We start from the raw sequence: 13,571 nt of genomic DNA on the forward strand, positions 1-13,571 counted from the left end.
AAATGACCCTGGTTCTGCCCTGTAGTCCTGCTGGACCCCACCTCCAGGGTAGCTCGCCTGTTCAACCTGCAGAGGTCCTCTCTCCTGCCAGCAGCCTCCCACCACTACAGCAGCCCCTTGGTCCTCAGCAGGTCTTGGGCACAGCAGCCACACTTCAAACTCCAGTGTCTGCAGCAGTTAGTCACAGAGTATCCAGGGCAGAGTCCAGAGTCAATAAGCCAAGTCACAGTCCAAGATCAGATTCCAAAGTGAGTCAGTCAAATCAGAGTATCCAAGTCAAAGTCAATAAGCCCAGTCAGTCTCCTCTCCAACCTGCACTCCTTCTCCAACCCACACCCCCTTCCTCAGGTGCCCCTTATATCCCTGAGGGCTCTATGCTGTGCAGCACACTCTGCTGGATGCCCAGGCCTTCCCCTTAAAGGGACCACTGCTGACACTACATCTACCTCCTCACCAGATCTTCCAGGATTCCAATACGTATGGCGGTTATGACATCTGCTTATCTTACATGGATACTAAAGAACTCCCCCCACCTTCCAGAGGCACCCTACTGGAAGGAAAAAAGGACACAGACTCCAGAGGTGGGGAAGAGAAGAAGGGGGGGGCAGCCACAGACCAGCTTCTGCCCTGCCTGCCTGCCCTCTGTCACTCAGGTTGCAACCCTCTCCACACTATCCTGGGGGTAAAGCCCATTGGCTACAATGGGACTTCTGAGCAGACAAGTTGGTTGGAGCTCTCAGGTTGCAGTCCTCTCCACACTTTCCTGGGAGGAAGCCTCACTGACTACAGCGGGGCTTACTTGTGAGTAGACCTGCACAGGAGGAGGTTGAGGCTACAGCCCTCCACACCTTCCTGGGAGTAGCCCAGGGACTACATTGGGGCTTACTCTTGAACGGGCTCCCACCCACCCACCCGTCCTTGTGCTTGGCCTTGAGCAGGCTCCAAGGCTGCCATCCCAGGCGCCCTTTCCTAGGAGTAAGCTTCATCCACTGTAATGGGGCTTACTACTGAGTAGACACACAGGAGGTCTCCTCTGCTGTGAAGGAAAAGCCTCTCCTTGCACTGAGTGGGGACCTGCTCAAGGAAAGGTGGGCTGCAAGGGCTTGCAATGGCTGAGGAGGAGGGCAGCTCAGCTGGTAGTCAGCCAGTGAAGGGCCCTGAGCCATTCCAACAGAAAAAGCCAGGAGCCTGCCGGATGCTGATTGGCTGAGCCTGCTGGAGAGTTGGGGAAGGGAAAAACAGGGAGCTTAAGCCTGCAGAGCGGGCAAAATTGAAAAGGGAAACCAATGCGGGGCAGGTGGGGGTGAAGGCAGAGGAGGGCAGTGAGCCTGCCCTCCCAACACAGGTGCCTCCTGTTAACCCCTTTGCCACTTTCACCGGGAGGAACCGCAGCAGACAGCTGAAAGAGCCACATGCGGCTCTAGAGCCGCAGGTTGCCGACCCCTGATCTAGGATAGCATAGTCTACCTGCTTGCTCATTCCTGAAGGTGGCACCCTCCTTCAGTGGTGTGGACCTCTTGCTGTGGGGCTGCACCATCCCCTCCGAATGCAGCAGCTCTCCAACATCTCAGACAGGAGACTTTCCCAGTCGTACCTGGAAATGCCAGATGCTGAACCTGGGACCTTATCCAGACAAAGCATATGCTACAGTCAGAAGATGTTTTCTGGGGCTGTTCTCTCCACGGGGAACAAAGTTCTATGCCAAGAAGCTCTAGAACAGCGTTTCTCAGCCAGTGGTACTCACACCACTGATGGTACTTGAGGTGGTGCCTGGTAGTATGGGCGGGAACCCCAGACCTCCATCATCTGGCAGTGAGACCAGAAAAACAACTCAACAAGCAGTAGGAGGAGGCTTAGCCCAGCAGGCAGAGCTCCTGTATGCTGAACACTGCAGGAGAGCACTTTTCACGTGTTCAAAACACCCTCCTGTCTGCCCTAAGCCTCTTACCAGTGTTTGTCGCTTTGCATCTGGCCTCCAAATCCAGATGTAACTGGTGATGACATCATCGCCAGTTACCTCCAGTGGTAGTTCCAATAGATATACCATGTGAAGTGGTACATCTGGGGACAATGTTGAGGAACACTGCACTAAGCTGAATGGAACTAAAGAGAAGGGGAAGGAGGGCCCCAAGGTTAGACGACAAAGCCAGATATGGACACATTTCCATACATATTTGATAGATATTGTACAAATAACAAATAAACTACCTGTTTAAACTGCCTGCTTTCACCAGGTGCCCAAACATCCATTACTTTCATCTCTTGCTGCCATGGCAGATGTCCATCAATTTTTCAGTATTAATGTGTGTCCATGAAGATGTAGAATAGCTCCATGTATGTATATATCTTGAAAACATGGCAGGTAGTTGGCAGCATCAGGTGTGTAGACAGTAGGCAGCTGGTGCCTAAGCTCAAAGAGGTGCTAAAACTGTCCTTCCCAAAGCTCTTTTGGAGCATTCTTATACAAATAGTAATACAATTTTTAACAGACTAATTCAGGGTTCTCAAACTTCCCCCTGACGCAACCCACCTGTTCTGCACCAGAGGGTGCTGCAACCCACCTCCTTCTCTGGCACAGGGCCTTCAAAGGCATCTGCAGGTCTCTGGAAGCAACCGGAAGTCACTTTCACAAACCCAAAAGTAAACTTTCCAGCTGCTTCTGGAGACCTGCAGAGGCATTCTGAGGCCTGTGGAAGCCCAGTGCAGCCTCCAACTGCATCTAGAGGGCTCCAGTTTGGAGCCAACCAGATGCAAGGGTGAGTGGGAGAACCCAACCCACTACCCACTGGACCTTGGGTCATCACCCACCAAGTGAGTGATGACCCACAGTTTGAGAAACCCTATACCTGTGGTTTTCAAACTCTCCTGGAGTTTGAAACCCACAGTAAGTCCTTGCGGGGGGAGGCAGCAAGGGCGGGGGGAAGGCAGCGATGTGCTCAGCGGGGCTGCAGGTACTGGGGTGCACTCACCAGTCCCTGCAGCAGCATCCTGGGGGTGCGGGGAGTCCTGCGTGAGCATCTGCAGGACTCCCCAAGTCAGCAGCAGTGAAAGTGAGCGATTGCGCTCTGCCTCTGCAAAACCGGAAGTGGAGCGCGATCACTCCACTTTCACTGCTGCTGACCTGGGGAGTCCTGCAGATGCTCATGCAGGGCTCCCCGCACCCCCGGGACGCTGCTGCAGGGACTGGTGAGTGCACCCCAGTACCTGCAGCCCCGTCAGAAGTGAAAGTGGAGCGATCATGCTCTGCTTCCGGTTTAGCGGAGGCGGGAAGCGATCACCCCACTTTCACTTTGGAAGCCTCCGGGAGCCCTGTAGACAGCTGCGCAGGGTTCCCCTCACCCCAGGGAGCCTGCAGGAGGCTCAGGTCAGTGCAGCCAAGCCCTTGCAGCCCCCTGAGCGGTGCAATACTGGGGATTGCGCCTCTGCCTCCTCCCTGCCTCCATGCCGCCCCCACCCTTTAAGGGCAAAGAGGCCAGGGCCCACAGGCTGGTGCGTTGTGACGCCCCAGTTTGAAAACTTCTGCCCTAGACTATTCAATGAATATGGACAGATAATATTGCTTTGAAAAGGCATAGGTCTTCGGGGGCAGGGTCATTTTCTGTAGATCCTCCCTTTGAGAAACTGACTCAAACTGTACAGTTGTCACCTGGTGACTATGCATGTAATATATTCATGTGGATGAACTATTATCAATATGAGGAATATTTTGTTTAAATCTGCACATGATATCTCTAGAGCTCTAAAATGACAGTAAGCCAACAGGTTTACCTAAGTGGTTGGTGGGAACAGGTTGAATATTTCAGGGCCCATTCCTGTCCAACTTTCCAGTACTGATGCAGCTGTGCCCATAGAGTGTGCACTGCATCCTGTGGTGGAGGAGGCAGTCACAGAGGCCTCCTAAAGATAAGGGAACATCTCTCTCCCCCCCCCCTCCGTGTCCAAAGACAGTCTGTGCCTAGCGTTTAGCTTTTTCTCAAATGAAATCCAAGCACTCTACAAGGAAGTGTCACCACCTGTCACTCTTCAGCCCTAGAGAAAATATTAAAGTTCCAGGCAAACAGTTCTAATCAGGGAAAGTAGAAATGGGAACAGCATGTAGATAGGGAAGAGGAGACATTGAAGGGGCAGCAAGATTGTTAATCTCTTTTCCTTTTTCTTGTCTTAGGTGAACATCTCCATATAAATCTCCATGACTGTATGTTGTAAAGCATCTTCTGGAGGAAGTTTTATCTCACAGCTAAAGGTATCACAGCTTAACATTCCTTCCTTACAAAGGATAAGGATCATAAACAGTTCAAGCAGTGCCAAGCAAAAATTTAACACCAAAAATATATTTGAAAGCCTGAGTCTTTGGTTAGGATTTGGAATTTGAATTACATTCTCTGTGAGTTTGTAGATCACAAATAAAACTACTCAAAAAAAGATCAATTTATTTTATTTTGTGTATGGGGGGACCACTCACAAAGCAATCCTCTACATCCCTACTTAGAAGTAAGTTCTATTGAATTCAGTACTGCCAGGTAATGAGGATGAAAAATCACAGCCCAGCAAAGCCAACAAACCAGGGGTGGGGGAATGCTTGAATTTAGCAAACACCTCTTTGGGTTTTCATTTAAAAGGCCAGAAAGAAGTTCATCCACGAGTGCCAAGGAACATTGCTTGACTACCAAGTGGGGGCATTTTCTAATCTTTTAGTATGATGCCCTTCACACAGTCATCCAAGTGCATGGATGCATATGCTGTTATCTTTTGAAGCTAATAAAAATCAGTCACTAAGGAAATGTAGTGACATCAATCAAAAGGTATAGATGCTCAAAACCTGTGAAGCTCACCAGGAGCTACAGCATGCATAAGGCAAATCTCACTAGGCGGAACTCATGAACCATATAATCCTCCACACAAAAGCTGAAAAGACCAATTTCTGAATAAAGTAACATTTCACGGGACATGTTTAAGGCAAGTGAACAATATGACATTGAAAAGAGCATAAAGATGTAATGGGAAAGCAATAAGATGCAGTGTGCCTGAGCCAGGAAAAGTTTCACTCTGTTCAAAGTCTCACTGATTGCAATGGAGGAGTTCAGCCCAGCATTTCAAAATTGTTAAAGGACTGTAACCAGGGCTGGCCATCGTGTGATTTGGCTGATTAAACTGAACCAGGCCCCATGCTTTGGAAGGGCCCTGCGCTGCCACCTGCCATGGAATTGTCTATGCCTAGACAAGGCAAGTGGAACATTGTGTTGGCCCTCCAGCCCCTGGGTCTGTATAGCCCAAAATGGGCCTCCCAGAAGCATTTCTGGCACCATCACTGCTTGGTTCCCCTTGGATGGAGTTTCTGAAGCTGCATAGTAAATGGGGGAGCCCACAGGGATTGGGGGGGTCATGGAAATGCTCCACATTGGGCCCCACCACTCTTACTGTCAGCTCTGAGTGCAACTTTCTCAGCACAAGACTCTTACCCAATTAGAAACAGAGGAAGTTGTCTTCTGTTTTGTGGATCTGTCTAGGTCTGGGGTCGGCAACCTGTGTTTTCAGAGCCGCATGCGGCTCTTTCAGTCCTCTGATGTGGCTCCCCAGTGGGGGCTGGAAGCGGGGCGCCTTCCCCTTGGCCTCCGCGCAGCTAGCCCAGCCCCGAGGGCACCTCACTCCGGCGCGATGTGCTGCAGGCGCTGGCTGCTGGTGAGTGCAGGGCGCCACTCCTCCCTGCAAAGCTGCAGCTCCTTCCCTGCAGCTCCTTCCATGCAAAGCGCCCCCCCCCCGCACGCACAGCAGCTCCTTCCTCGGCAGGCATGCAGGGACAGCGGCGCTCTCCTGGACCTGTTCTCCGCACCCCACTGCGAGCAGGGGCAGAGGGCAGCCAGGCACCTCTTCCCCGCGCTCTTCCTTCCTTCGCCCTGCAGCGGGCAGGGGGCTGAACGGAAGAGGCGAGGCTGGTCGGAGAAGCGCGGGAGACGCAGCGCTGCTGAGGCAGTGGGCAGGAAGGAGCGAGGTGAGCTGCATTCCTGTCCACACTTTCCTGGGAGGAAGCCCATTCACTCTACTGGGGCTGACTTCTGAGTAGACAGGCAGAGGAGCCTGACCACACTTCCCTGGGAGGAAGCCCGTTCACTCTACTGGGGCTGACGTCTGAGTAGACAGGCAGAGGAGCCTGTCCACACTTCCCTGGGAGGAAGCCCCCCATTCACTCTACTGGGGCTGACTTCTGAGGAGACAGGCAGAGGAGCCTGTCCACACTTCCCTGGGAGGAAGCCCGTTCACTCTACTGGGGCTGACTTCTGAGTAGACAGGCAGAGGAGCCTGTCCACACTTCCCTGGGAGGAAGCCCCGTTCACTCTACTGGGGCTGACTTCTGAGGAGACAGGCAGAGGATGTCCCCTGGTTCTGGTGTTATGTGAGAGTGTAAAGAGCATCTCCCTATCCACTCTGTCCATCCCCTGCATAATTTTGTATGTCTCATTCATGTCCCCCCTCAGGCACCTCTTTTCTAGGCTGAAGAGGCCCAAACACCGTAGCCTTTCCTCATAAGGAAGGTGCCCCAGCACCTACAAGGGAACTACAAGAAGGGGCTACATTATAAAAATGGGACCTGTAAGAGGGGAGCGCATTATAAAAGTTGCATATACAAGAGGGGAGTGCATTATAAATTGGGACATACAAGGGGGAGTAATAACTATAAATCTCTTTATTGTATTGAAAAATACTAGTCATTAGATTTTGTATTTCATTATACCTCTTTTACATTACTGTGGAAAAGACACAAAGATGACTATTTACTGTTGGTCAGGATTTTCTGCTAGGGAGGGCACCAGCCCAAGTCTTGCCTATAGCACCAAATTGACTAGGGCAGGCCCTGGGAAAATAAATTAGTATTTAATTTAAATGTATTTTATTTTAGCTCTTTCGTTTTTTATATGTAATTCTAAATTTAAGATTATGGTGATCTTGTAACATTAAAATATGTTACATATTGTTTTCTCTGTAGCAGTTCATTCATTTCAAAAATGCAACACACTATAGTTTTTTTATACATAGCATAAAGGTAAAAAAAACTATATATGCAGTGTTATCTTCATTTTAGATGTCAAAAGGGTTTTGTGGCTCCCAAGGTTTTCTTTTTTCCAGAAAACGGGTCCAAATGGCTCTTTGAATGTTTAAGGTTGTCGACCCCTGGTCTAGGTCAGCACTGTCTACCATGACTGGCAGTGACTCTTCCCTAGCTCCACCTGGAGATGCCAGGGATTGAACCTAAAATCTTCATCGTATAAAGAGCTACTGCTCAGCTGTGGCCCCTCCCTGCAAATTCTCTGGAATTGCTTACAGACTGGTAGGGACTGTACGTTCAAAACACAGTGGTGTCTGCAAACCATGCATGGTTGCAGGATTGGCTGAATATGTGGGTGTAATATAAACATAACCCATATACAGAGGTACCGCGCATGCCTTGCGCGCCGAAAAACTCGCAGAACGAAAGCGTTTTGCGAAGTTTGGTAACTCGCACAACCAATTTTTATGACCTGTGCTTTGCAAGACAAATTTTTTTTTTGGTTTGTTTTGGTTTGTTTTAAGGGGGAGATCTTCATGTCAGTTTATGATCCCCTTCACCCTAGTAAGGGGAGGATCTTCATGCCAGTTTATGATCCCGTTCACCCTAGTAAGGGGGGATCTTCACACCAGTTTATGATCCTGTTCACCCTAGTAAGGGGAGATCTTCATGTCAGTTTATGATCCTGTTCACCCTAGTAAGGGGGGATCTTCATGTCAGTTTATGATCCCCTTCACCCTAGTAAGGGGAGGATCTTCATGCCAGTTTATGATCCCGTTCACCCTAGTAAGGGGGGATCTTCACACCAGTTTATGATCCTGTTCACCCTAGTAAGGGGGGGATCTTCATGTCAGTTTATGATCCCGTTCACCCTAGTAAGGGGGGATCTTCATGTCAGTTTATGATCCCCTTCACCCTAGTAAGGGGAGGATCTTCATGCCAGTTTATGATCCTGTTCACCCTAGTAAGGGGGGATCTTCACACCAGTTTATGATCCTGTTCACCCTAGTAAGGGGGGATCTTCATGTCAGTTTATGATCCCGTTCACTCTAGTAAGGGGGGATCTTCATGTCAGTTTATGATCCCGTTCACCCTAGTAAGGGGGGATCTTCACACCAGTTTATGATCCTGTTCACCCTAGTAAGGGGGGATCTTCATGTCAGTTTATGATCCCATTCACCCTAGTAAGAGGAGGATCTTCATGTCAGTTTATGATCCCGTTCACCCTAGTAAGGGGAGGATCTTCATGTCAGTTTATGTAAGTAAGTCCCATTGTGCTTACTCCCAGGAAAGTGTGCACAGGATTACAGCCTTCAAGCTCCCCACTCAGCATCCCCCCTGTTTTTGAAATCCTCAGTACAGTACGTATGCCTTTAAAGAGCACTTAATAAACACTTTGTAAACCAAATTTGACTTTGTTCTGACTTTTCTTGCCCATAGGAACGCATTAATTAAGTTTCAATGCATTCCTATGGGAAAACGCGCTTCGCAAAACGAAAAACTCGCATAACAAAAGGACTCGCGGAACGGATTAATTTAGTTATGCGAGGCACCACTGTATTAGCATATATAGGATACACCAAAGCAGAAAATTCCTAAACATCCTGTGAAACTTCATCACATATTGGTTTTGCAGTTTTTAATTATTCTTAGTGGCACTCTTGCTATAGTCCTGGCTGTTGTGTAAGCTGAAGATATCGCCCATAGGTATTTGAACAAAGTGTTAACCAAAGATATCCAAGCTATGAGCAGATTCACATGCTGTTGAATATGGCAATTCTTATAGGTTCAGCAGTCCCTGTGAACAAATGTCTTCTGTGTGCCTTTCTCAGCTAAAGGTACCTGCCAGCATTTCAACATATTTTGTGCCCCTCCCCATATACTATTTTAAAAAAATACAGGGGGAAAAATGAGTCAATAGCAGTGATCTTCATAATGCATAGACTGGCCCTCAGACTGGCACATGAACAACATTATCAAGTCATAGAATGTTAGAATTGAAAGGGACCTTGGAGGTCATCTGCTTCAACCTCCTGCTCAGTGTAGGTGACTACAGCACCCCTGGGAGGGATACTTGAAAACTGCCAATGAGAGACAGCCCACAACTGGACAACGCATACAATTCCCATGCTGGACAACTCACATAGTGATGAAATTCTTCCTAAATCTACTTCCCTAATTTCAGCCCATTGGTTCTAGTCCTGCCCATAGGAGCCACAAAAGGCAAATCATCCCATTCTTCTGCATGACAAACCTGGTGATCAGGATTGAGTTTTGCGGTCTCCAGGAGCAGTGGGAGCTTGTGATAGGTGTTGGCCACGGGACCAGCATTTCAGGGGAATGTACCACCTGTGTGTTCCATTCTAAGAGATGGTCTTCTGGAGGATTCATAGGAAGTGCAGGTACATTTATGAGACCATAAAAGGAAAACTTCCAGAACAGCAGACTGTAAACAACTCTCACAGTAAAAAGTCACATTTTACAGTTATTTAGTTCCCATGGATAAGAATAACACTCCACCTTAATAGTGTATATCTAAGGCTTTTAAACCAAATATATTCCTCGTGTGTCATTCCCCACCTGCTGAGGGGAAAATTAAATGCAAACAAAGAGGCATAAAGGAGAAGAAACTAATACAAGACACCCAGAGTGCTGAGAGGGTGTAGGAAGGTGTAGAGCAGATTGAAAGGAAGAGAAAGCACTTACGGACCCAGTTCTGCAAAGGTCATTGAGCAAAGAGTCCATTAACATAAGAGCCATTACAGTATAAAATAGCACTTTGCTACATTAGCACATATGTCCAAACAATCACCAGAATGGGTGAGCAGCAGAGAATGAACCATTGTGCTTCTCTGTGCTTAATTTCATACTTTTCTTATGCATTTGGATTAAATACTCCTTGCATTCCTTACTGAGTAGGAATGAAAGATTCTGCTTTTTTAAAGGCTGGAAACACCTACCTAGTTTTGACTTTCGTTGCACTTTTATTTACTCATTTGTTTACTGGAAAGACTGGGTGTTGAGCAGGTGTTACCTGGTTAGTAATCCTCCCCTGAATCGAGTCATTTTCTGAAAATGCCAATGGGCAACAGTCGTTTTCTGGAAATGCCAACGGGCTCTCTAAGCTTCAGTGGTCCCACTTCTGATGCTGAAGAAAGACTGCCCTTGTTGATATATTTTTTTCTGGATCTGGAAGTGTTTGGAAAACTTTAGGACCTTTTCAGACAAGTAAGAAGACAAGGAATGTTTTATAGAATTGCAGCCCATGACAAGTAACAAAGTGCCTTCCCCCCCCCCCCCAAATATTTTTTCTTTCAAATTTGGGCATGTGATCAATACATCATAGCGTAACAAACAAGCATTTATTAATTTGGAATGGTAATTGTAAAATTGCACTGTTAATTGGAATGAACTAATGAAAAAATGTACTTTCCCCGCTCAGATCTGGTCATAAAAATGTATGGTGTATTTTCAACACAAAAACATAAAACCATTATTGAGCATGCATATTATGGGTCATTATGGAAATAAGAAAGCCTAAAAATCTATTTAAAACTAAAGGAAGATTATAGTTTTTAACTGACATGAAGATATCATGCTATAACCACTGTTTCTATAGTATACAGCAGGGATGGGAACTCAAGTCATGTGACTCAAGTACTAATCACAAAAACACATGTTTTTGCTGACTTGCATACACTTGAGATAGGCATGTCAATGACTCTGGCACTGACTCCAAGGCCACTGACTCAGAAATGAATCCCCATGCATACAGACTTGAGTCTGTCTGAGTCTGTGTGCTGGCTTACTTTTTTAGTGGTGTGAAAGACCAGGTTGGCTATCATTCAGACCTGCTGAGCTGCAGGGAAGTTCCAGCCAGGAGATAGGGAAGGGTTAAAGTTTGGTTTTGCATCAAGCAGGAGGTGGGAGGGAAGTGGGAGCAGACCCTCTTGTCCATCTCTGAAGAAATCGCTGAACATTGGATGAAGGTTTTTTCCCTGGACAAGTGAGGGGAGAAGGTGATGGGGAAGGTGGTTTCTAGCCATCAAGGAGAAACTCATGGCTTGGCTCCAGCAGGCTCATTGAATGACTGGCCACAAGCTCTACTTCTGAGTAGAGCTGCAAAGGATTGGGTCATACTGGTAAGCCTCCCAGCTGCTGTGCATGAGCCTCCTCCCTCTTATTGCTTCTGCCCCACTCTCACACAGTCCATCCCACCCCCTCCTACCTTGTTTACAGATGGAATGGGAACATCAGGGGAGTATTAAATGAGAACACACACACACACACACACACACTCCATTTTTTCACATAACCATAGCTGACTTTTTTACAGAAAAGATTTGAGACTGAAGTCTTTTGGAGTCCCCAAAACGCTTTGGGCAATTCAGAAAGTCCACCTGTTAGGACTTGGACTTGTTTTTGAATCGAGATAAAGGGGACAGAGACTCGTGACTAGCTGCGCTGGATTTGTCCATCTCTGGAAAGCAGACATATTTCTTTTGTCCCACTGTCATGTCTTGAAGAACTGGATCACATATAGTCATCATGATGAGAAGTCAGTGATTACAAGTCTAGGCTAGTGGCCATTACTGCATCTTGTGGCAGCTTATTCTATATATTGTGAGCCATATGAAGAAACACTCTTTTGTCTCCCTAAGGGCGCAATCCTAACCTTTTATGTCAGTGCTTTCCAGCACTGACATAAGGGCAATGACGCTCCAAGTTAAGGGAACAAACATTCCCTTACTTTGAGGAGGCCTCCGTGAGTGACACCCAATTGCAGGATGCAGCACACGTCACATTGGCTGGAAAGTACTGACATAAGAGGTTAGGATTGCGCCCTAAATCTCCTCCAAATCAGTTCCATTGGCTGAGCCCTAGTCTTATGTTATGAGAGAAGGAAAAAAACTTGTCTCTATTCACTTCTTCCACACCATGCCTGATATTATAATTTCTCCTTAGTTGCCCTTTTTATTCAACTACAAAACCCAAAACATTGCAACCTTTCCTCATAAGGAAGATGCTCTGGATCTCAGATAATTTTGTATACTCCATCCTGCACGTTTTCCAACTCTATGATATCCTATCACTGAAGACTGCAGGTACAGGTTCATATAATGAAAAGGTCTCCTGCAAAAAAAAAGCAAAAAAAAAAAAATAGATAGATAGATAGATAGATAGATAGATAGATAGATAGATAGAGGGCTTTTTTTGTAATAGAACGCACTGGAACAGCGTTCCAGCACCTTTTTTCCCCCCACTAGCTCCACGCTTTTTTCTTTTTTCTTTTTTGCACTTTTTTGCATTCGAACCTCCAACTCCACCCCTTTTCTTTTTGCCCTACTGGCTAGGGCAGGATTCGAACCTCCAGCCCCATGCTCCACAGCCCAGCACTCTCTCCATTGGGCTATAGGAACTCCTGTAGTCAAAAGTGCTTTTTGCACTGCTGGCTAGGGCAAGATTCAAACCTCTGACCTTGTGCTCCACAGCCCAGCACCCTCTCCATTGGGCTATAGGAACTCCTATAGCCAAAGTGCTCAGAACTAATATATAAGGTCTTGAACCCAACTAGTGGCCATCAGCACCTCAAGTATTAGTTCCAAACACTTTGAGTCTAGGAGCTCCTATGGCTCAATTGCTAAAGTACTGGTCTGTGGAGCCAGAGGTTGGGGGTTCAAACCCCCATGAGGAATAATTTTTTTCTTCTTTTTTTTTTTTGGTGGGGAGGTGCTCCATGGCTGCAAAATATAAAGGTTGGTTGCCAGTTGCCAAAAGGGGGGCCAGTTGAGGCTGCAAAACTCCTCAAAGTTCAGTCCCAGGCAGGCTTTTTTTTGCCTTTTTTGTGAGTTCCTGCACATTTTTTTTTTTTTACAAAAAAGCACTAGACAGACAGACAGACAGACAGACAGATAGATAGATAGATAGATAGATAGATAGATAGATAGATAGATAGATAGATAGATAGATAGATAGATAGATAGATAGATAGGCTTATATATATAAGCTGGGAGGTCAGGGAGAAAGCTCAAATTCCTAATTTTCTACATGAAGGTAAAAAATTTTACATGGTGAAATATTTTTATGAGCCCACACTTACTAGTATGAAGCACTACAGTCCAGACAAAGGATTACCACCTGAGAAAGAACTAGATATTACTTTTCGAGTCATCCTGAAGATATTTGTGTGAATCATGCAGATGAACTCTGCAGTCCTGTGTATGGAAAGCAGCGAGTTCCATTGAAATCAATGACTGTTCCTTCTGAATAAACATAGGTAGTCAAGATTTGGCTGCACATGACTAGGAGATGAAGAGATAAAAGCCAAGGCTCCTTTCACAGCTACTTAACATTCCAAACTCCTAAACTTCCTCCTCTAGCAAAACTATTCAAGTTTTTCTTCTCATTAATATGAGTTTTTATAGCAGCAATATGGTATCTCCAGGTGGTGCAGTTATAATGAAATAATCACACCCCAAGAGAATGCCTCTTAACACCCTAGAGGTGATGATAACTAGCCCCCCCCACG

This window comes from Tiliqua scincoides, chromosome 1 (genome assembly GCF_035046505.1).
Source record: "Tiliqua scincoides isolate rTilSci1 chromosome 1, rTilSci1.hap2, whole genome shotgun sequence".
NCBI classification, from domain to species: domain Eukaryota; kingdom Metazoa; phylum Chordata; class Lepidosauria; order Squamata; family Scincidae; genus Tiliqua; species Tiliqua scincoides.